Source organism: Oryza glaberrima, chromosome 3 (genome assembly GCF_000147395.1).
Source record: "Oryza glaberrima chromosome 3, OglaRS2, whole genome shotgun sequence".
In the NCBI taxonomy this organism is placed as follows: Eukaryota; Viridiplantae; Streptophyta; class Magnoliopsida; order Poales; family Poaceae; genus Oryza; species Oryza glaberrima.
The window spans coordinates 16,527,082-16,551,185 of NC_068328.1; the positions used below are offsets into that span (position 1 = coordinate 16,527,082).

At 46.8% G+C, this 24,104-nt stretch overlaps 1 pseudogene; it reads right to left on the reverse strand.

Moving 5' to 3' along the window:
• Positions 1 to 1,729: 1,729 nt before the first annotated feature.
• LOC127766282 (uncharacterized) lies at positions 1,730 to 16,083 on the reverse strand (annotated as a pseudogene).
• Positions 16,084 to 24,104: the final 8,021 nt, after the last annotated feature.

A 24,104-nucleotide genomic window follows, 5' to 3' on the forward strand; every position in this document is an offset into this window, starting at 1 on the left:
CGGCTCTCCGGTGAGGTTGGAAGTGGAATTGGAGGAAGAGCCGATGAATGGGATTAGGGATTTGCCAACCATTGGTGGATATGAGTGGAATTGGAGAGGAGAGTGTGCAAAGGTGGAGGAAAGGAGGAAGAAGGAGTGTTCTGGTGTGATCCGAATGTTCTACCTCCAAACGCGCATCTAAACAGACTAGGGACGAGCGGGGGAGACTGAGGTTCAAAATTGGGGCCGATCGGGCGCTGACCTGGTTCGGCCGAACCCTGGTGGGTCCGACAGGCCACCAAATTTTTCCTAGGCCCACTGAAACCTATTTTAAGCACAAAAATGACAACTATACAGGGTTTTAAGCATGCAATAGATGAGATCATCATGGTTCATAATCAATTAATTCAATAACATCCACTTCTTCACCTAAAGTTTCATTTGGCTCAAGGAAAATTTTTAGGTGTTGACCGTTTACCTTAAATATGTTACCTGATTCGTCGCAGAGTGTGATTGCCCCGTGCGAAGAGGTGTCGATGATGTCGAACGGTCCTTCCCATTTGCTGCACAGTTTTCCGTGGCCGAAAAGCCTAACCCTGGAGTTGAAGACTAGTACCTTGTCTCCTGGCTTGAATTTCTTGATCTTTATCCTTTTGTCATGCCAGCGCTTCGTCCTTTCTTTGTATACTTTTGCATTGTGGTAAGCCTTTTCTCTCCATTCCTCAAGTTCAGCGATATGCATTTTTCTCCATTCTCCTGCTCCCTCAAAATCCATGTTCCAATTCCCGATGGCCCAGTATGCTCTGTGCTCAAGTTCTACGGATAGTTGGCATGGCTTCCCGTAAACTATCTGATATGGGGACATTCCAATGGGTGTCTTGTATGCTGTCCGGTATGCCCACAGTGCGTCTGGCAATCTATCCTTCCATCCTGTTCCCATTTTATTGACCGTCTTTTGCATAATATTCTTGATTTGTTTGTTTGATGTTTCTGCTTGTCCACTGGTCTGTGGATGGTAAGGAGTGGCCACATTGTGTTTGGCTCCCATTTCTCGTAGGAGGTCTCGGAAGGTTTTGTCAATGAAGTGAGAACCTTCGTCACTTATGACCATTCTGGGGGTACCAAATCTAGAGAAGATGATTTCTGTGAACATCTTCTTGGCATGCCTCACATCTGCAGCGCTGCACGGCATAGCCTAAACCCACTTGGAGACATAGTCGACTGCCACCATAATGTACTCGCAGTTGCGAGACTTAGGGAAAGGTCCCATGAAGTCTATACCCCAAACATCGAATATCTCGACTTGCAAATTGTATGTGAGGGGCATTGCATCGCGAGCAGTGATTCCTCCTTGTCTCTGGCAGCTGGTGCATCTTCTGACGAATTCTTTTGAGTCTTCGTACATTGTTGGCCAGAAGAAACCACTTTGCCAAATCTTGGCCTGGGTGCGGAATGCACCATAATGACCACCATAAGGTGAGGCATGGCATCGTTCTATGATCTTCAGTCCTTCTTCAGTTGGCACACATCTTCGTAGTAGGCCATCGGGGCAGACCCGATATAGGTATGGTTCATCCCATATGTGACGGCGACTTTCATACTTCAGTTTTCGTTGATTTTCCCCTGGTGGTATGTACTTGGATACCATGTACTTCACTATGTTGGCATACCACGGGTTGGAGTCGTGAACCGTCATCAGCATATCATGTCTTAAGAAATCATTGATCGGCTGCTCCTGCATGTTAGTGATCTACAGCCTGGACAAATGATCTGCTACGGAATTTTCTACTCCCTTTTTATCTTTAATTTCTAAGTAAAATTCTTGGAGCAGCAAAATCCATCTTAAGAGACGGGGTTTAGCATCTTTCTTAGTGAGCAGGTATTTCAAAGCGGTATGATCAATATAAATTATCACCTTGGCTCCTACTAAGAAAGATCTAAACTTATCGATAGCAAAAACAACCGCGAGCAGTTCTTTTTCAGTAGTTGCATAATTCAACTAGGCTCCGGTTAGAGTTTTGCTAGCGTAACAGATTGCATGATGCATTTTATCTTTGGTTTGGCCCAAGACCACACCAACAGCGAAGTCACTTGGATCACACATAATCTCGAAGGGCAGAGTCCAATCAGGAGGTTGAATGATTGGAGCGGAGACGAGTGCCTTTTTGAGAACTTCAAAAGATTTTAGGCACACGTCATCGAACTCAAAGGGCGTATCCTTGGCTAGCAGATTGGTCAAGGGTCTGGCGATTGTAGAGAAGTCCTTGATGAACCTTCTATAAGAACCGGCATGACCCAAGAAGCTGCGGATTCCTTTGATGTTCACAGGAGGATGAAGTTGATCTATAACATCGTTTTAGCACGATCAACTTTGATTCCTCGTTCGGACACTCGATGCCTAAGAACTATCCCTTCACGGACCATAAAATGACACTTTTCCCAATTAAGCACCAGGTCCTTTTCTTGACATCGTTTTAAGACTTTGTCTAGATTCTGCAGACAATGACCGAAAGTTTTTCCATAAATTGAGAAGTCATCCATGAAGACTTCCATGATATCTTCGATCATGTTCGAGAAAATAGACATCATACACCTTTGGAAAGATGCAAGAGCGTTGCATAGTCCAAAGGACATCCTACGATACACATAGGTGCCATATGGACATGTGAACGTAGTCTTACTCTGATCCTTCGGATGGATGGGAATTTTGTGGTATCCGGAATACCCATCAAGGAAATAGAAGAAGGAATGATTTGCCAGCCGTTCCAACATTTTATCAATGAAGGGTAGCGGGAAATGATCATTTTTTGTAGCCTTGTTGAGTTTCCTGCAATCGATACACATCCTCCATCCGGTTATGGTTCATTGCGGAATTAGTTCATTTTGAGCATTTGCAACGACCGTCATTCCTCCCTTCTTTGGCACAACCTGGACTGGGCTAACGCATTCACTGTAGGGTACGAGATAGATAATCCCAGCATGCAGGAGTTTCAAGACCTCTTTCTTTACAACCTCTCGCATTGCATTATTGAGCCGTCGTTGAGGTTCCCTAGAGGGAGTACTCTCGGGTCAATAGGAATATGATGGGTGCAAAGCACGGTATTAATCCCCCTAAGGTCCTGAAGCGAGTAGCCAAGAACAGAACGATGCTTCTCTAACACGGTGAGAAGACGTTAAGTCTCGTCTTCAGAGAGCTTGTCACTGATTATGACAGGGGCTTCTTTGTCATTGTGTAGGAAGGCGTATCGTAGGCCTAGAGGTAGAGGTTTAACCTCAAGTGGAGGTCGAGGTGGCAGTTCCATGATTGGCAGGTTGAGAGTCTCACCAGGATCTGCTTCTTCCTTGATGAAGTCGGGGACCTCATCTTCCAGAAGGGCCTCGGGAGACTCATGAGGAGGAACTGCAGTAACCTCTTTCGCTGACTCAATTTCTGGGAGAGGGTCGGTCAAGGTGATCCTTGCCCGCGAAAATGGAATTGAGAATTCATTCTCTCCCAGTGTTATTTTGAGGCTACCTAATCGGGGTGTGTTGATGAGAAGTTGCTCAATGGGTAGTCCGATTAGGATATCAAAGTCTTGGATTTCAAAGACGTGGAAATCCAAGATCGCCTCCCTGTCTTCAAAGCAAACAGGCACATCTTGTACAATCCCAAATCCTTCGATGATATTTCCATTCGGATGCTTGAAGAATTTGTTCGTCGGGGTCACCGAAGCGAGTAGCCAAGAACAGAACGATGCTTCTCTAACACGGTGAGAAGACGTTGAGTCTCGTCTTCAGAGAGCTTGTCACTGATTATGACAGGGGCTTCTCTGTCATTGTGTAGGAAGGCGTATCGTAGACCTAGAGGTAGAGGTTTAAGCTCAAGCGGAGGTCGAGGTGGCAGTTCCATGATTGACAGGTTGAGTGTCTCACCAGGATCTGCTTCTTCCTTGATGAAGTCGTGGACCTCATCTTCCAGAAGGGCCTTGGGAGACTCATGAGGATGAACTGCAGTAACCTCTTCCGCTGACTCAATTTCTGGGAGAGGGTCGGTCAAGGTGATCCTTGCCCGCGAAAATGGAATTGAGAATTCATTCTCTCCCAGTGTTATTTTGAGGCTACCTAATCGGGGTGTGTTGATGAGAAGTTGCTCAATGGGCAGTCCGATTAGGATATCAAAGTCTTGTATTTCAAAGATTTGGAAATCCAAGATCGCCGCCCTGTCTTCAAAGCAAACAGGCACATCTTGTATAATCCCAAATCCTTCGATGATATTTCCATTCGGATGCTTGAAGAATTTGTTTGTCGGGGTCACTGCCTTATCACTTAAATAAGCGAATGCAAAAGACTCAGAGACGAGGTTGGCCCCGACAGTTGGACTGTAGAGAATACCGACATCGTTCCCTTCCAGATGGCAAGGAATGATTCGGGGAGCGGTATTTATCAGAATTACTTCGGATGAAAGCTCTGCCTCCCTTAGCCATTCATTGCTCATTATGGATGTCAATTCCTGGACAGTTTCTCGTAGGAACCCGAGTTCCATAGGATGGGGAGGTGACAAAGGAACGGGTGGTTTCCTCTTGCTAAAATAGTTCAGGGTATTGCCGTAGTCTTCATCAAAACCGTCCTTGAACATAATTGCGGCACAATCCTGAGTCTGAATTTCTTCATTCTCGACGGACGGCTGCTCAGGAACCTTCTCATCAATCGAGCTAGCAGAAGTAGAAGGTTCAGCAAGTGGCTCGATCGTTAGAGGTTCCTCTATCTTGGACACGGATTCCTCCAGCTAGGGTTCATTGGACAGCGTCATGAAGGAAGTGTTTTCTAGGATGCGATCCAAAATCGTTTTTCCTTCTAACAGTGTTTTGTGCATGAACGATCCTCCAGCGGTTATGTCCAGATAGAATGCAGACTCCTTATCCAAACCCGTATGGAAATGTTGGAGAAGCACATACTCGAGTAAGGACAGGGTTGGTCCGGACTGCACTAAATTAGTGAATCTGGACCAAGCTGCACCAATTAATTCGTTTTCGATCTGCTTGAAACTGAGAATTTCTACTCGAAGGGTAGTAGTACGGGTAACTGGGAAGAAGGCAAGACAGAATCTGTCTCGCAGCTTTTCCCAGCTACCGTTTACACATCCAACGCTAGAGGTGTACCATTGTTTTGCTCTCTCTTGGAGAGAACGGGAACAATTTCCACCGCACAGTTTCTTGTCTCATGCCACGAATCTTAAGGCATGAGCAGCCTTGTTCAAAGTCTAGCAGATGATGGTAAGGATTTTCTAGATCAAAGCCAGAAAAAGGATTTTCCCTAACCATACTAATTAGCTCAGGATGAATTTCATAGCCAGTTGTATAAATAGGCTCCGATGAAGGAGGTGGCTCATAGAATTCGCCCCGAGGAGCAGACTGCTCAAACAGAGGTTGCTCCATAGTCAAGAAGAGTTGACAAGAATACTTCTCTAGGATAGCAGGGGTGAAGGTAGAATAAAAAAAATGAAAAAGGATACGAGGATGAACTGGGTTCGGAAATGATAAGCTACCGTTCCCCGGCAACGACGCCAGAAATGCTTGTTGGTATTTGATACGGTTACAGATAAAATCTGCAAGCGCACGGATATACCGATGTAGCACTTCCCCTACGGAGTATTCCAAGGGTATCGAATCCAAGGGAACGTGTGTGATCAGAGCTTCCTCCGGTTCATCCAAGGACACCAAGCAAACGATAGGCCAGGATAGAGAGGATTTACTAGTGAGAAACAGTGTCTAGGGAAAGCTTAATTTTAATCCTAACGCAATACTTCAGGCACTGGCAATCCGCTATTCCTAAATGTCGCTCTACTACATACCCGAACAGGGAGGACTTCAGTGATCTCGAGGGCTGTCACCACCTCTACACCCACCTCAACGCAGCAATTACTGGATAATAATTACCTAAACACCACGTCTAAGCAATTACTATCTACTTTACTGTTTATAACTCACCAAAGCAATCACTATATTTTAGTTGATTATAGTGAACAATAATCCCGTATGCTGATTAGGAACTAACCAAGAGATAATTCTCACAAGATAAATCTAAATTACTCAAGAAAAATATTATATTGAATTCATAGTAATAAACAGAATAAAAGAAATAGGAAAAGATTACTGACAACTCCGGAATTCTTCCGACTCCTACTCTACTCTCTTCCTATTCTAGTATAATATATAATACAATAGAGCCTCTTATAATTCAGCTCAAGCTTGGAAGTGTGTGTTGAAGTGAGTGAGATGATGTCCTTATATAGGGGTAGGTATGACGGTTGGCGGAGGGGAAATGTCCGTACTGCCTCGCAACCGTCATTGGGAGAGCATCTGAAGCATCCACGCCAAACCCCAGGATCAACGGTGATCAGGGGGGTTCGACCGAACCAGGGGGTTCGGCCGAACCTGGGCTGGGCCCTCCTGGCCTGGCCTTCAGTCAGTGGACTCCCTGGGCTCTCCTCTATCCATTTCTCAGAGTTTTGGGTTGATTCACTGCTGTTTTGATGAAGTTCACAACCCCTCCTTGGATGAATACATAATTCTCCTCACTTTTAGTCTGATTTTCCTCCCAACTTCAGGGTTTATTATCTGCATACAAATATACACCAACACTTGTGGAATATGTGAGATTAAGCACCTATCACTATGTTGGATGTTTTATTATCTGATCTTCATACAGATGTTGGCGATACAGAATCGACATTTAACACCCACCAACAAAGCCTTCCCCCACCTTCCCGCTGTATATCTTCTCCGCAGTAGCAGTCGTAGCCGCCCAAAACCTAGGGCGCACCGGGCGCATCGTGTTCCCCCACCTCGCCGCTGCACCTCTTCCCTGCAGTAGCAGTCGCCGCCACCCAAACCCTAGGGTGCACCGGGCGTCGCTTCCCCCTGCCACGCACGTCCTCATCATTCTGACCGCCGTCGAAGTCGCAAGGAGGGGGTTGGAAGTAGCACAGACGGTGGGGGGAGGTGGCGTGCTGTAACGCTCCGCTTTTCACGAAACGTTAAAAACTAATTCGGCAAAATCCTAGTAGCGAAAATTTTGTTCCTTGTGTGAGAGTTTAAGTTGTGCCAAGGATCTCAATTCAAACCCGTCCTTGTCTCCCTCTCATCGACATAAATTGCCTCATCGAAATTCCTTTTCCAAATCAAGTCACCGAGATCGAACTTCGAAATTCAAATTCCAAATCTCAAAACCTTGCCAAATATTCGCCCGACTCCGAAAATATCCAAATTCCCATTTTGGATTCAAATTCCAATACCAAACTCCCTTTTCCTCCGAATCAGTCCCTTTGGCAGAAGTCTAAATATCCTCCCTTCTTCCTTTTGTGGGCCGATTTCTCTCCCTCGGCCCATCCCCCTCTCTCTGCGCTCTCTCTCTCTCTCTTCCCGACGCCAGTTCCCGCCGCCGCTGTTCGATTTTCAGCCGCGCCAGCTGCTCCGTGCGCGCGTTGTGGTGGCCGACCGCCCGGTCGCCGCCGCTGTCAGCGCCTGCGCCGCCCGTGCCCTATTGCCGCCCGACCCCGCTGCTCCTGTGCGTTCGCATCCAAAATGCGGAGTCAGAGCTCGTGCTCCCATCCTTCTCTCCCTCCCCAAAATGGCATGGTCGAACCCTCCTTTCCACCTTCCCTTTTCCTTTTTCCTCCAGGGCTGGACCTCCTCTGCCGCCCGTGAGCGCCAGCCGCGCTCTTGACCGCGCCAGCTCCTCCCCTTGACCACCGAGTGGTTCCTTCTCCTCTAAGCCTCCCCAAACCGACCTCGGCTCCGCTATAAAACCTGAGCCCCCTCACCATCTCAACCTCCCTCTCGTTCCCTCTCATTTCCACCCACAACGCCATTTCCGCCGAACCACCATCACCGCCGTGCTGCCGCCGTCCTCGCCTCCCTCCGCCGTCGCGCGTGCTTGTGAAACCGGCGTGCACGCGAGGAGCTGACGCGGACTCCAGCCACCCTCTTCTTCCCCTTCACAGGCCCGTGACCAGAGAGCTCGCCCCGCGCCATCGGCCGTGCATCACTGCGCTCACCCCGGCTCGGTAGTACCTCCCTCTATTCTCCCTTCTCGCTCGCCCTCTCTCTCCTTTAGCTCGCGCAGTAGCTCGGTGGCCCTCCCGAACGCATGTGGACACCGCCCCAAGCCCCGCCGCCACCCGGCATGGCCTCGCCGCCATTGTTGTCCGCTCCCGGAGGTCGCCGCTCGTCGCCAGCCCTCCTCGGTGCTCCTCCACCCTATCCGGCGCCGGAAACGGATTCCCCGAGCCCCAGAGATGCTCCCGTCGCCCTCAATCGATCCCTCGTCGACCGCTGCCTTTTCCCCTCTTTGCTCGCCGCCGGCGTGCGCTGCCGCGATTTGTCGCCGCCGGCCTCTCTCCGGTGAATCCGGGCCGGTGGTTCGCTCCCTCTTGTCCCTCCCATCACTCCGGTGTCCTCCCCCTCCCTTGAGTCCCCGTGTGCTGCCCCGGCGAATGTCGCCGCCGTCCGCCGTCCATCTCGGCCTCCCCCTTCTTCCTCCTCCCGTCGGCCCGCGTGGCATGCCACGAAGGTGCCACGTCGCGCCACCTCGGCACGACCGAGTCAACCGACCCGGTCGGCCCCTCCCTCCGTCCTCCCTCCCGTGCGTGCGGTCCACGGCAAGCCGAGCAACTGCAAGTAGGCCCGCCACACTCCCATCCACACCGGCGCACCGCCCGTGCGCCATCCACCCCCCACTCCGGAACCCTAGTGCCACCCTTGCGTGCGCCCATCCCTCCGTGAGCCGCACCATCGACAAGCGGGCCCCACCCGGGACCCCGCGAGGTGCACTCGGTCCACCGAACCGCTCCCTCCCTCCCGCGCGCCCCTAATGGGCCGCCTCCTCGCGTTTGCGCCGGCCCATTTGGTTCGGCCGAGCCGCAATAGCCTTCGAGCCGCGCCCTAGCCGCCTGAAGGAAGTCTAAATGATATCCCTCTTTCCTTTTCCTTTCCAAGGGATTTAATAAATCATTTTTCCCCTATTCCATAAATCAATTCGTTATTCCAAAATTCCATGAATCATTTCCCTTGGTTCCGCACGTTAGTGACTGTCAATAATATTCTTGAGAATATTATTTCTATAAATTCCATAAACCATTTCTCCTATTCCAGAAATTCCAATTAAGCTTCCGAAATTCATATCTTCTCAACTGTTCGTCCGATCGCCCCCGTTCAACCTCCAGTGATTCCGTAAAATTGAGATCTATTTAATGGCACTATTAATTAGTCTAATTAGGATCTTTCTTTTGGTCTTTTGTTTAGGTTTTAATTGTTTGTGTATAGTTGCGGTTACCGGATATTCGTCGATCGTGGTTTTCTCGAAGATTCGTGAAGCTTCGTGAAGACCTTGAGCAAGGCAAGTCACCCTTTGATGAATTGCTCCTATAATTGAAAAATCATTATTATTTTATTTGCAACTTGCATTATTAGAATCACACACTTAATTTGCTTGGCCTCGGTTTGCGTGCCAAACCGACGGACATACCCAGTAGCCGCACTAATTCCTGTAGGTTGTACTACCCTGATTCCTTGTCGCTGTTGTACTACCCTGATTCCTTGTCGCTCCACCCTTGTGGTACCTCGGTATCCGTGCTCTCTGAGCACATATACCAAATATCCCACATGCACCGTTGATTGTCGAAAACTTGGGAAATGGGTTTGAGAAGCCCTGAAAACCTGACATGTGGTGTCAGTGTGTTTGAAAATAAAATGAATTGTGAAAATTCGCGATACGGGTGCCGTGCTTGCGTAGCACTGTCCCGTATTCGCATATAAGGACCGATTCTTGTAGGAAACTCATAGAGCATAATCAAAGTGCAACCACAAGGTGGAATTGGACACCCTGGCTAAATAACTAGTCGGTTCAGGGAGACCTCGCATGTCAATAGTTGGGAACGCCGGGGCGGGGTCGGTTGGAGCCAAACCGGGTTCCTGGTAATGCAAGAACGAGAAGCTTGCTGAATTACCGATCGAGGTGGTTGGAGTTTGATTTGTGAAAACTAAAATGGCCTATATTTATGTGAGGATTTGATCCTTTTATGTGGCATGAGGTATCCCTGGGTTGGCTTCGGAAAAGCCTTGTAGCGAATCTCCCTTTTTTCGTCGTGCGTCATGAACACGGGTCAGGCAATGGAAGCAAGTTCGTGTCTTGTGAGTAAAGTGTACCCCTCTGCAGAGGTTAACAAACTGTTCGAACAACCGTGCCCACGGTCATGGGCGGATGTGAGGTGGTTCCCGTTGTGTAGATTTGATTGCCTGTGCTTTGTGAAAAGTTGTTGTGGAATGGGAATCGTAACCAAAATCAGCCTATGTGGCAGATGGATGACCTGAGTGGTCAGAAAGGAATCTGTGTGACTTGGGATGTCTGCGGGCATCATAGACTAGGCTTCCCGAGTGGAAGCGGATTGCTTTGCTGCTGGGCAGCTGGACTCTGGGAGTCCGAGAAAATGGAAAGGCTCTGGGAGCCGCCTAATTAAGTGAAATAGCTCTGGGAGCTGAGAAATAATGATCTGACCCCGGGAGGTCGGTACATTACCAATTGAGTTGTTGAAAAGCATCTCTTAAGTCGAATCGAGACGCAAGTCTCTTTTTGGCCCAAACCTAAAAAGAAATAAATCAATTAGTGATTTCAAAATGATTTCAAACAAAGGATTTGCAAAACAACCTTGCCTCTCTTCCAAGCTTGCATTAAACACCTAAATTCTCATGACTTGCTAAGTACGAAAGTACTCACCTTTGCTCTATATAAATATATATATATAGTTCCTCCGCCTTGAAGAGAAGATGAAGTGAAGTGAAGATTAGGGTTTCGTCCTGGTTCCCAGTCGTCACCTGTGTTAGTCCGTTGGTTCCGCTGCTGTTGCTGTTGTTGGTGTTTCCACGTCCACGTCGTCGGTTGTATTCTCGGGCTGTTCTGAGCTGCAACCTAAGTTAAGGTAAATAAGTCCTCTATTTATTTTAAGGATTGCAATGATTCATATTTGTCACCGTAGGTACCAGCGCTATGTCCTGGGACTGGTACTGAGATCGCGGTTTCGTAGGAAGCGGTTCGTGTCATTTTTCCTACGACATGCTCCTGTCAGGTGCCGTTGTACGGCGGTACCAGATCGAGGTGTGACACGTGCTAGGTTGGAGACGGGCCAGGTTGGAGACGGAGCCGACGAGGTTGGGGAACGAGGAGGCGGCGCAGTTGGAGGAGCTGTGTCACGCCCGGAATTTCTATCCAAAATTCCAAACGCTTACATGTGTGTGAACTCTCGTCCAGGAATCAGCCGAGGCACACAATAACAAATTGATAATAGAGTACAATTATTACTCTAATTAATAAGCGAATAAAATGTCATTACAGAGGTAGATAGTTCCTCTCAATCAATAAAGATCTAAGCAGCGGAAAAAAAAAAAGAAACGGCGCAGACGACTCCACTCCACAGGCAGCTTGACCAGGGCTACACCTAATCCTCCACACCATCAGCATCACTGTAGAACTCCTCCTCTGATGAATGATTGCAAGGTGAGTATATGACATACTCAGCAAGCCACGCAGCAATTATGCAAGTGCACAGGATAACAAAGGATGGCATAGTAGGGTTTCATTTGCATAAACAGCATTTAATAAACATTTCAGAATTTAATAAAACAGTTAAGTAATAATTAAACAGTATTAATCCAACGCTATACAACATACCCTGTTGCATAGGCCCAACCATTCTGAACAACCAATCCCGGCTGCACAGTTCTATCTCCAAACCAGGAATATACCATTCCAAACTAGGAGCTAACCAAATTATTACCAATCATAGTATCTTTTGTTATGATGAGGGGTGTGAGACTAATCACGAAAGACATTGTTTGACCCGCCCATAACCGCGGGCACGGCTATTCGAATAGTTTTACTCTGACCAGAGGGGTACCACTGTACCCACAAGACACAACCCCACGACATGTCACTATGCGCCTTGATACCACCACGGTACCTCAGAAAGGAGCTGTGACAGTACCCCTCGTACAACACAATCCACCACAGCGCACCGTTCCTGGATCATAATCACCCCCTTATAAACAAGGCATGGACTCCCTAGCGACCCCCGTGGGCTTATCTCCGCCACTTCTCAGTCTGGTGCCCCGCAATGAACTATGCTATACAAAAGGTAAAGCCGTTGCCCACGCTGGCTTGTGGTTGGCACGGTTAATGTTTCACAACCGAAACTCGTGAACCGGTCCTTAATTGTCATGAGCACGACCATCAAAACCATGTGCTCACAACCCATCATTATCAGGTTTTAGTTGGCAAATTAATTAATTAACCAATCATGATTAACCATCATGAGTCATCATTAAGCCATCATTAAATAATAGTGAGTCATAAGTTATCCCAATAGTGTGCTAAAGTTTCTAAGCATGGCTAAGCAATCACATCTAATATCTAGCTGAACCAATATATAAAGCTCAACTAGTCAATTTATAATAACCCAAGGTAATCAAGAAATAGGGTAATCAATGCAAATTGGCCATAACAAAGAAACAGGTTCACACCACCCGGTGACATTCAAAATTAAATGCATAGTTGAAATAAATAGAGAATTTAAATATAGGATCAACATGCTCAAAGGAATTGTGTTTGGGATCTGTGTGACTTGCCTTGCTGGCCTTGGAACTCTTCAAATTCTTCTCCTGCGAAAACGGACTCTCCGGAAACGTCGGAATCTAAACAGAAAAGAGCAAAACACCAAAACAGCACATAAACAAGCATGAACAGTACATGTGGATATTTTTAACATGTAGATCTCAATTTTAGAAAAAATTAGAGACTTGAACCAACTAAATCCGAGCTAAGATGAATTAGTTATGAATTTTTAAAGATTAAATCGGATTAAAACACTTATATGGATTTTAATTGAATTATGACGCAATAATGAATTATTTTTGAAAAGGAAAAGAGGATTTATTGCGTCAGCGGCTAGGGTTAGCGGTGGACCGGGTGCACGGCGACGGTTCACAAGATTGGACGGCCGAGATCGATCCATCCAAAACGAATGGTCGAGATCGACCGGTCCACGGCCGGACCACGGCGGACGGTATCGATGACGTCGGCGATGACGTCATCCCCGGCGGCGACCGAACCGCGCGAGCTCGCCGGCGAACGACGGCGTGGCGGCGCGAACGGAGAGCACCTACGGGTAGCGGACGGCACGGCGAACTCACCGGCGACCAAACCGACGGCGGACGATGACCGGACGACGTCGGCGACGAGGAAGAAACGGCGGCAACCTTCGGCTTGACGACGGCGACGGAGTTCCGGCGGTCGACAGCGACGACGGAGGGGCGGACGAGGACGGCGACGCGACGGCGACCACGACGGCGGCCTCCCCGAGCGACGGCGACGACTGGAGCGACGGCGGCGCACGGCTGGAGCGGCGGCGACGACGGCGGCGCGAGGACTCACGGCGCTAGGGCTCTACGGACGACGAGAGGCGAAGGCGAGGGTGGCGACGGGTAGCGGAGACACCGAGGGTCCTTTTATAGGGGCAAGAACACGGCGGCGAAGGCCCACGGCGGCCGGCGACGAGAAGGAAAGTCTAGGGTTCGGAGGAGAGAGACCGATCCGATTCGAGATCGAATCCACAGATTTCCAAAGCGATTTAGACGATGATTCCAAAAGAGAAAAGATAGAGGAGATCAAGAAGATCATTTCCCCTCTATCGATTTTATCGGAAACGGAAAGGATCGGCCGGATTTGGAAGGAGACGGCGGCGGCGCGACGCTAGGGTTTCGGGCGGCGGCGGCGCGAGGAAGACGACGACCCTGAAAGGCGGGCCCCACCTGTCAGCGGGCGGACGCGCGCGCGAGCGGCGGCTGCGGACTGGGCCGACTTGGGCCGAGGAGGAGAGAGAGGGTTTTGGGCCGACTTTCGGCCCAAAGCCAAAAGAGACTTTTTAAAACTTTTTCCAATTTAAATTATTCATGAAATGCAATTCCATTTATTAAAAATACTTCCTTAGCTCAAATAAATCCCATTAAAATCTAGGAATTATAGAATTAAGCAAAGTATTTAATAAAATTTTATCTGGCCCCATTTTATATTGGAATTTATTATTTAAAATTAGATCTTCTCTTCTAGGCTTTTAAAATCAATTCTAATAATTCCAATTAAACAACAATTTATATATTTGAAATTTTTAGGGTGTGACAAACCTACCCCCCTTAAACAGAATCTCGTCCTCGAGATTCGGAAGAACTGGCGAACAGATGCGGATGAGCTGACTTCAATTCATCTTCTCGTTCCCAAGTTGATTCTTCTTCCGAGTGATTACTCCATTGAACTTTACAAAAACGGATCACTCGATTCCTGGTTCTTCTCTCATCTGTTTCCAAGATACGGATTGGTTTCTCAATATAGGTCAGATCCTCTTGGACTTCTATCTGTTCAAGATTAGCTTCTTCGGTAGGTACCCTTAAACACTTTTTCAATTGCGACACATGGAACACATTATGGACTCCTGTTAAAGATTGAGGTAACTCCAACTGATAAGCGACCTCTCCTCTTCTACTGACAATCTTGTAAGGTCCCACGAAACGCGGTGCCAATTTTCCTTTAGTGTGGAAACGATGAACTCCTCAAAGAGGCGTGACACGAAGGTACACATAATCTCCTTCGTCAAAACTTAGATCTCTACGCCACACGCAATCTTTCTTGAATGATTTTTACCTTTTCTTCTGCTTCCCTTAGGATATCAGTCCCAAAAACCTGACGTTCTCCCGTTTGATCCCACAAAAGCGGAGTGCGGCACTTCCGACCATACAGTGCTTCGTAAGGAGCCATTTGGATACTAGCTTGATAACTGTTATTGTACGAGAATTCCGCATAAGGTAAATTCTTATCCCAACTTCCACCGAAGTCTAAAGCACAAGCTCTCAACATGTCCTCCAAAATCTGATTTACCCTTTCGGTTTGTCCGTCTGTCTGAGGATGATAAGCAGTACTGAAGTTCAGCTTAGAACCCATCTCTTCTTGAAGTTTCTTCCAAAATTTTGAAGTGAACTGACTTCCCCGATCAGACACTATTTTCTTAGGGACGCCATGCAAACACACAATCCTTGCCATATACAATTCCGCCAACCGACTTCCGGAATATGTTGTCTTTACTGGAATGAAATGAGCCACTTTGGTAAGTCTGTCGACTATCACCCAAATAGAGTCATGTCCTGATGATGTTCTGGGTAGACCGGTGATGAAATCCATACCGATTTCCTCCCACTTCCATTCAGGAATCTTCAAAGGCTGCAGCAAACCTGTGGGCTTCTGATGTTCTGCCTTGACTCGCTGACAAACATCACATACTGCTACGTATTTTGCGATTTCACGCTTCATACTTGCCCACCAAAATCTTTCCTTGAGATCCTGGTACATCTTGGTACTACCAGGGTGAATGGAGTACAAAGTATCATGAGCTTCCTTCAGGATTGCATCTTTTAAATCTTTGTTGTCTGGGACGCAGATTCTCTCGCCCAACCATACAGTTCCTTGCTCATCTTCCAAGAAACCGATAGTTTTTCCTCTTCTCATATTCTTCTTAATTTCTTGAATATCGGGGTCATTAATTTGGGCTTCTCTAACCTGATCGATTAGCGTGGGCTTTGCTTCTAAGGCTGCAACAAAACCTCTACTAACAATTCCCAAATTTAATCTTTCAAAATCCTTACATAACTCCAATGGCAACTGTCGTCCTTCCGTAGCATTGCAATAGCCTTTCCTGCTAAGAGCATCTGCTACAACATTAGCCTTTCCTGGGTGATAATGAATTCCCATATCATAATCCTTAATTAATTCCAACCATCTCCGTTGTCTCATGTTCAGATCTGGCTGAGTAAAGATATACTTTAAGCTCTTGTGATCGGTGTACACCTCTGTACGAGTACCGAAAAGATAATGACGCCAAATTTTCAACGCATGAACCACTGCAGCCAACTCAAGATCATGAGTAGGGTAGTTCCTCTCATGCGGGCGTAACTGACGAGATGCATAGGCAACCACCTTCCCATCTTGCATCAGAACACAACCTAAGCCAAGCTTAGATGCATCGCAATACACTTGGAAACCCTTCTTTGGATCAGGTAAAATTAAAATAGGAGCTGATGTTAAGCGATTCTTCAACTCTTGAAAACTCTGCTCACATTCTTCTGACCACTTGTACTTTACATCCTTTTGAAGCAGTCGTGTCATGGGCTTAGCAATCTTGGAGAAATTCTCTATGAACCTCTGGTAATAACCTGCAAGACCCAGGAAACTGCGAATCTCTGAAACTGTCTTCGGTTGTTTCCAGTTGGTTACGGATTCCACATTACTAGGATCAACGGCAACTCCTCCGGCTGAGATGACGTGACCAAGGAACTTCACTTCAGACAACCAAAATTCACATTTGCTAAACTTGGCATACAACTGATGTTCTCGCAGCTTCTCTAGTGCAAGACGAAGATGTTCTTCATGCTCTTCTTTTGTTTGGGAGTAGATAAGAATGTCATCAATAAAGACCACCACGAACTTGTCTAGGTATTCCATAAACACCTTATTCATTAAGTTCATGAAGAAAGCGGGGGCATTGGTAAGTCCAAAAGACATAACAGTACATTCGAACAATCCATACCTAGTGGTAAAAGCCGTCTTAGGTATATCCTCTTCTTTAATCCTCAACTGGTGATACCCTGATCGAAGATCTATCTTGGAGAAAACGGTGGCACCTTTAAGCTGATCAAACAAATCATCAATTCTAGGCAGCGTATACTTATTCTTGATAGTCACATCATTTAGTGCACGATAGTCCACACACATCCTCTGGGTATGATCTTTCTTCTCCACAAAAATAACTGGAGCTCCCCATGGAGATGAACTCGGTCTGATGTATCCCTTTTGAAGCAAATCGTCGACTTGCCTTTTGACTTCTGCCAACTCATTGGTTGCCATTCTGTAAGGTCTCTTATGGATCGGAGTTGTTCCGGGTATCAGATCTATTCTGAATTCAATATCTCTCTTAGGCGGCATACTAGGTAAATCGTCCGGGAACACGTCCGGGTATTCCTGTACTACGGGAATCTCTTCCAAAGCTATTTGGTTCAGACTTGACCTTAAAGACTCAGAAGACAGTGCATGAACCGTTACAACTCGACCATCATTGCTGGTGAGAGTTACTTTTCTGTTGGCACAGTCTATCACACCTTTATACCTGACTAACCAGTCCATCCCTAGGATGACATCAAGATCTTTGGATTCTAACAAGATAAGATTGGCCAGAAATGGCACTTCTTGAATTTCTATTCTGACAGAGGGGCTATGTTGCAAAGAGAGTGCTTGATTACTCGGGATACTAACCATCAAAGGACGTTTAAGATCTTCTACTTCCATCCCATGATTTCCCGCAAAACTCATAGATAAAAATGAATGTGTAGCACCAGAATCAAAAAGCACTGTTGCAGGAACTGAGTTAACAAGGAACGTACCCAAAATCACATCTGGAGCACCTTGAGCTTCTGCAGCAGCAACATGATTGACACGAGCCTTTGGCGTAGGTGCGGTAAAGTTACTCTGGGTAGGGACAATCTTCGCGCGTCGGGGCTTCGGACACTTGTCAGAGTAATGTCCTGGTTCACCACAGTTGAAGCATACTCCGGGCTTGCTGCCTTGCTCCTTCTTGGCAGGCTGTTGTTGTGTTGGAGCTGCCACAGGACGTGGAGCTTGATTTCGGATGTTGTTGCCAGCATTGTTGTTGAAGAACTGACGCTGCGGACGAACAACAGACGAAGAACCTCCTTGTGGCATGGACTGGGGTCCTAAAGTAAGACGCGGCCTCTGACTATTCCCCTGTTGTGCCTTGAAGTGAGCAATCCGGCGTTTCTTCTGCTCCATGCGGTTGTACTTGTCCTCCTGACGAATAGCCTTATCCACTAACTTCTGGAAATCATGGTAATCCCCAGTCATGAGTGGGTAAGAAAGCTCATCATTAAGTCCTTCCAAGAACCTCTCCTGGCGCTCTTCATCAGTGCGCACATCTTCTGGAGCATAACGAGCCAGACGATTGAACTCGTGCAGATACTCGGTGACCGTGCGAGATCCTTGGGTGAGCGACCTAAATTCTTTCTTCTTGAGAGACACCACTCCCGATGGTATATGCGTCTTCCGAAAAGCAGCGGTGAATTCAAGCCAAGTGATAGGTTCAGCAGTAGTCCTGTTAAGGCGGAAGTGATCCCACCACTCAGAGGCAGGGCCATGCAGTTGGTGTGATGCAAATGAGACCTTCTCCTGATCGGTGCACTGAAGCAAATCCAACTTCTTCTCTATGGCGTGCAGCCAATCACCAGCTTCAACAGGATTAGTGGTGCTAGAGAAAGTGGGCGGCCTCACACGAAGAAATTCTGCTAACTTGTTCTGGGGAGGTGCGTGGTTATTTCCCTGATTCTGCTGGTTCTGGAGTTGCTGCATCATCATGTTCATAAGCTGTGCCTGTTGAGCCAGGACTTGAGCAAGTGTGGGATTCTCTCCATTGTTGTTGTTGTTGTTGTTGGGGCCATTCCCGTTGCTGCGAGTGAGCACCATCTGGCACGGGCAAGAGCACAAGAAGAGAAACCGGGAAAAACTACTTAGGACAGAGAATTAATTTTTCCACTAACTTAACTTTTATTGATCTTAACTGAGTTTCATTATTACAAAACTGAAGACTCTCTCACACCACTAAACTCACCAACTACCTAACACTCGAAAGCAAACAAACGCATGCACTTACATCCCACCACTGATGTAAACCACATGCAGGACCCACACACACAACCAAACTTAAAACAAGCAAACTAACACAACGATCTAGGACAACGGCTTGACAAGGAACTCTAGGTCTTCCGGGCATCGGAGTTGATTGAAGGCTCGTTCGGCTCGTCTTCATCATCTTGAGTGGCTCCCCACTCGACCTTTGAATGGGTGCGCTTCGATTCTTCTCCTTCATCATCACTTATATTGACGACCGGAGGTTCTGCTAGGGCTGGGGTAACTTCTTTCTCCACCACATGGACCTTTGGCGCCAATTGGTAGCGAGGGACGAATAGAGCTCTCTTCCTTGCGGTAAGACGAACCCTGGCCTTCTGCGGCGGTGCTTCCCCCTTCAATGCGGCTAGTTCCTTCTCCAAACGATCCACCTTGTCTTCTAGCTTGCAAATCTTTCCACGATTCCGGTCTTCACGATCTTGAGCTGCTAGTACAACCTCCGCGCGGGTCTCATCCATAGCCCACAGCATCTCAACCAGATGCCTTGTGGTAGCATCATTCTCAATCCCCTCAGTCTTAAGGTAGCTGCCACGGTCACTTCCCTGGGGTTGGCGAGGATGGTAGCGATACTCAGTGTCGGCCAACTGATCACTGTAGCGATCGCGGAGCTCTCCTATGGCGATCCTTGCCACCTCCTGACATGCATGAATATAATTTCCTCCTCCAGCTTCTAACATCACCGATGGGATATCTTCATTATTACTGTTCAAGGTGACTTTGACTCGACACTTCTCTTCATCCCGATCATGAGGAATCTGGGCATACATAGGGGCAGTCCCAAATCCTATGGCAAAGGACATCGTACGCAACTCCTGGACAAATCCCTCAACACCAAACAAGTACTCAGGCTTGTAGTGCGGCATCTAAAGACAAGTGAAAGGAGGGAGTTAAGACGTTTGTCCAATTAAAAGCACAAGTTTTTGGATTAATTTGAATAAATTTAGAAAATCAAAGTAAAAGATAAGTAAATAAAGTAAACCAAGCTTGCAAGATAAGTTGAAACAGTTGGAAACAGGATCACAAATTTTGCACTTTTGAACAACAGGTTTCAAAATAAAAGAAAAGTTATAAAATCAACCTGCTAAATTTATTTCATTGTAACAAGATAAAACAATGTTGTAAAACTTTTGCTGGTAAATGAGTCATTAGTACAGTAATAGATGTACGGTACTAATAACACAGGAATAATAATAAATAAATTTTTAAATGAGAACAATTAAAGGAATTATAAACTGCATGTGCCATTTGTTTGATTTAATTAAAAGAGAAAGAGAGGAGAACAGTTCTATTTTTCCAATATTTTTAGAGGGCTTCTATGGGTAACCATTTGGCATAACCTAGGGTCAAGGAGGCTCTGATACCAAACTTGTCACGCCCGGAATTTCTATCCAAAATTCCAAACGCTTACATGTGTGTGAACTCTCGTCCAGGAATCAGCCGAGGCACACAATAACAAATTGATAATAGAGTACAATTATTACTCTAATTAATAAGCGAATAAAATGTCATTACAGAGGTAGATAGTTCCTCTCAATCAATAAAGATCTAAGCAGCGGAAAAAAAAAAGAAACGGCGCAGACGACTCCACTCCACAGGCAGCTTGACCAGGGCTACACCTAATCCTCCACACCATCAGCATCACTGTAGAACTCCTCCTCTGATGAATGATTGCAAGGTGAGTATATGACATACTCAGCAAGCCACGCAGCAATTATGCAAGTGCACAGGATAACAAAGGATGGCATAGTAGGGTTTCATTTGCATAAACAGCATTTAATAAACATTTCAGAATTTAATAAAACAGTTAAGTAATAATTAAACAGTATTAATCCAACGCTATACAACATACCCTGTTGCATAGGCCCAACCATTCTGAACAACCAATCCCGGCTGCACAGTTCTATCTCCAAACCAGGAATATACCATTCCAAACTAGGAGCTAACCAAATTATTACCAGTCATAGTATCTTTTGTTATGATGAGAGGTGTGAGACTAATCACGAAAGACATTGTTTGACCCGCCCATAACCGCGGGCACGGCTATTCGAATAGTTTTACTCTGACCAGAGGGGTACCACTGTACCCACAAGACACAGCCCCACGACATGTCACCATGCGCCTTGATACCACCACGGTACCTCAGAAAGGAGCTGTGACAGTACCCCTCACACAACACAATCCACCACAGCGCACCGTTCCTGGATCATAATCACCCCCTTATAAACAAGGCATGGACTCCCTAGCGACCCCCGTGGGCTTATCTCCGCCACTTCTCAGTCTGGTGCCCCGCAATGAACTATGCTATACAAAAGGTAAAGCCGTTGCCCACGCTGGCTTGTGGTTGGCACGGTTAATGTTTCACAACCGAAACTCGTGAACCGGTCCTTAATTGTCATGAGCACGACCATCAAAACCATGTGCTCACAACCCATCATTATCAGGTTTTAGTTGGCAAATTAATTAATTAACCAATCATGATTAACCATCATGAGTCATCATTAAGCCATCATTAAATAATAGTGAGTCATAAGTTATCCCAATAGTGTGCTAAAGTTTCTAAGCATGGCTAAGCAATCACATCTAATATCTAGCTGAACCAATATATAAAGCTCAACTAGTCAATTTATAATAACCCAAGGTAATCAAGAAATAGGGTAATCAATGCAAATTGGCCATAACAAAGAAACAGGTTCACACCACCCGGTGACATTCAAAATTAAATGCACAGTTGAAATAAATAGAGAATTTAAATATAGGATCAACATGCTCAAAGGAATTGTGTTTGGGATCTGTGTGACTTGCCTTGCTGGCCTTGGAACTCTTCAAATTCTTCTCCTGCGAAAACGGACTCTCCGGAAACGTCGGAATCTAAACAGAAAAGAGCAAAACACCAAAACAGCACATAAACAAGCATGAACAGTACATGTGGATATTTTTAACATGTAGATCTCAATTTTAGAAAAAATTAGAGACTTGAACCAACTAAATCCGAGCTAAGATGAATTAGTTATGAATTTTTAAAGATTAAATCGGATTAAAACACTTATATGGATTTTAATTGAATTATGACGCAATAATGAATTATTTTTGAAAAGGAAAAGAGGATTTATTGCGTCAGCGGCTAGGGTTAGCGGTGGACCGGGTGCACGGCGACGGTTCACAAGATTGGACGGCCGAGATCGATCCATCCAAAACGAACGGTCGAGATCGACCGGTCCACGGCCGGACCACGGCGGACGGTATCGATGACGTCGGCGATGACGTCATCCCCGGCGGCGACCGAACCGCGCGAGCTCGCCGGCGAACGATGGCGTGGCGGCGCGAACGGAGAGCACCTACGGGTAGCGGACGGCACGGCGAACTCACCGGCGACCAAAGCGACGGCGGACGATGACCGGACGACGTCGGCGACGAGGAAGAAGCGGCGGCAACCTTCGGCTTGACGACGGCGACGGAGTTCCGGCGGTCGACAGCGACGACGGAGGGGCGGATGAGGACGGCGACGCGACGGCGACCACGACGGCGGCCTCCCCGAGCGACGGCGACGACTAGAGCGACGGCGGCGCACGGCTGGAGCGGCGGCGACGACGGCGGCGCGAGGACTCACGGCGCTAGGGCTCTACGGACGACGAGAGGCGAAGGCGAGGGTGGCGACGGGTAGCGGAGACACCGAGGGTCCTTTTATAGGGGCAAGAACACGGCGGCGAAGGCCCACGGCGGCCGGCGACGAGAAGGAAAGTCTAGGGTTCGGAGGAGAGAGACCGATCCGATTCGAGATCGAATCCACGGATTTCCAAAGCGATTTAGACGATGATTCCAAAAGAGAAAAGATAGAGGAGATCAAGAAGATCATTTCCCCTCTTTCGATTTTATCGGAAACGGAAAGGATCGGCCGGATTTGGAAGGAGACGGCGGCGGCGCGACGCTAGGGTTTCGGGCGGCGGCGGCGCGAGGAAGACGACGACCCTGACAGGCGGGCCCCACCTGTCAGCGGGTGGACGCGCGCGCGAGCGGCGGCTACGGACTGGGCCGACTTGGGCCGAGGAGGAGAGAGAGGGTTTTGGGCCGAGTTTCGGCCCAAAGCCAAAAGAGACTTTTTAAAACTTTTTCCAATTTAAATTATTCATGAAATGCAATTCCATTTATTAAAAATACTTCCTTAGCTCAAATAAATCCCAGAAAAATCTAGGAATTATAGAATTAAGCAAAGTATTTAATAAAATTTTATCTGGCCCCATTTTATATTGGAATTTATTATTTAAAATTAGATCTTCTCTTCTAGGCTTTTAAAATCAATTCTAATAATTCCAATTAAACAACAATTTATATATTTGAAATTTTTAGGGTGTGACAAGCTGTGCCGCAATGTGGGGAAGCCCCCACTGCGCGTATGGGGGAGGAGGAGCGGCTCGGCTGAGGAAGAGAGGAGTTGCACCACGACCTAACTTGTGGAGGCGGCGACGTGTTTTCCGGTGGACGGCGCCGGTGTCATCGCCATCTCTCCTCTCGCGGTCTCGCCAGCGTCTGGGTGGATAGAAAATGCGTGGTCGAGAAAGATCGATACCTGGTCACGGTATGTGATTTGTTCCATGGGAAAAACGGTCCGAGAATATATTATTTTGATGGAAAATGGTTTGGAATTGCAACAAATGGTGAAAATGGCATTGTAGCAAACGCCCACATCTTGAGGGTGGCGTTTGAGCGAATCCCATTTCAACGATAGCATTGTAGCGAAGCCTATTTTTAACCGTGGCACATATGCAAATTTCTCTACGTGGAAACCACCGTTGTCGAGGCAGGCGTGCAGTCGGGCTCCAGCTAGGGGTGAAAACGGCAATGGGAATCACCGGCCGACTGGCGTTCGATTCTAACTTTCTACCGGCCAAGCATTATGAAAATGGTAATCGATCGAAACGAAAATAGAAATGGTAAATAATATGGAAATGGAAATGGTTTTGTTGTTATATCGATCGTTTTCGTATTTACCGTATTTTTGTGGAAATTACCATTTGATAGAGAAGTTGGTACAACATATGAAATTTGATTTTTTTTTCATCACGTTCAATTTTAGCATTTTTAATACAAAGAGCATTTTTCACTGGTTCTGTCAAAATTTTGTTCACTCAAAAAGAATTTAAATAAAGTAGTTATGAATTTTTGAAGTTTACACATTTTTCTAAGTTGAGAGGACATATTGGTCATTTACGAAAAAAAACATTTGACTAACAGTCAACAAACATTATAGTGTTGGGAGTGACATAAAAGGGTGAAAAAACTTGAACCAGTGGTATAAAAGGGAG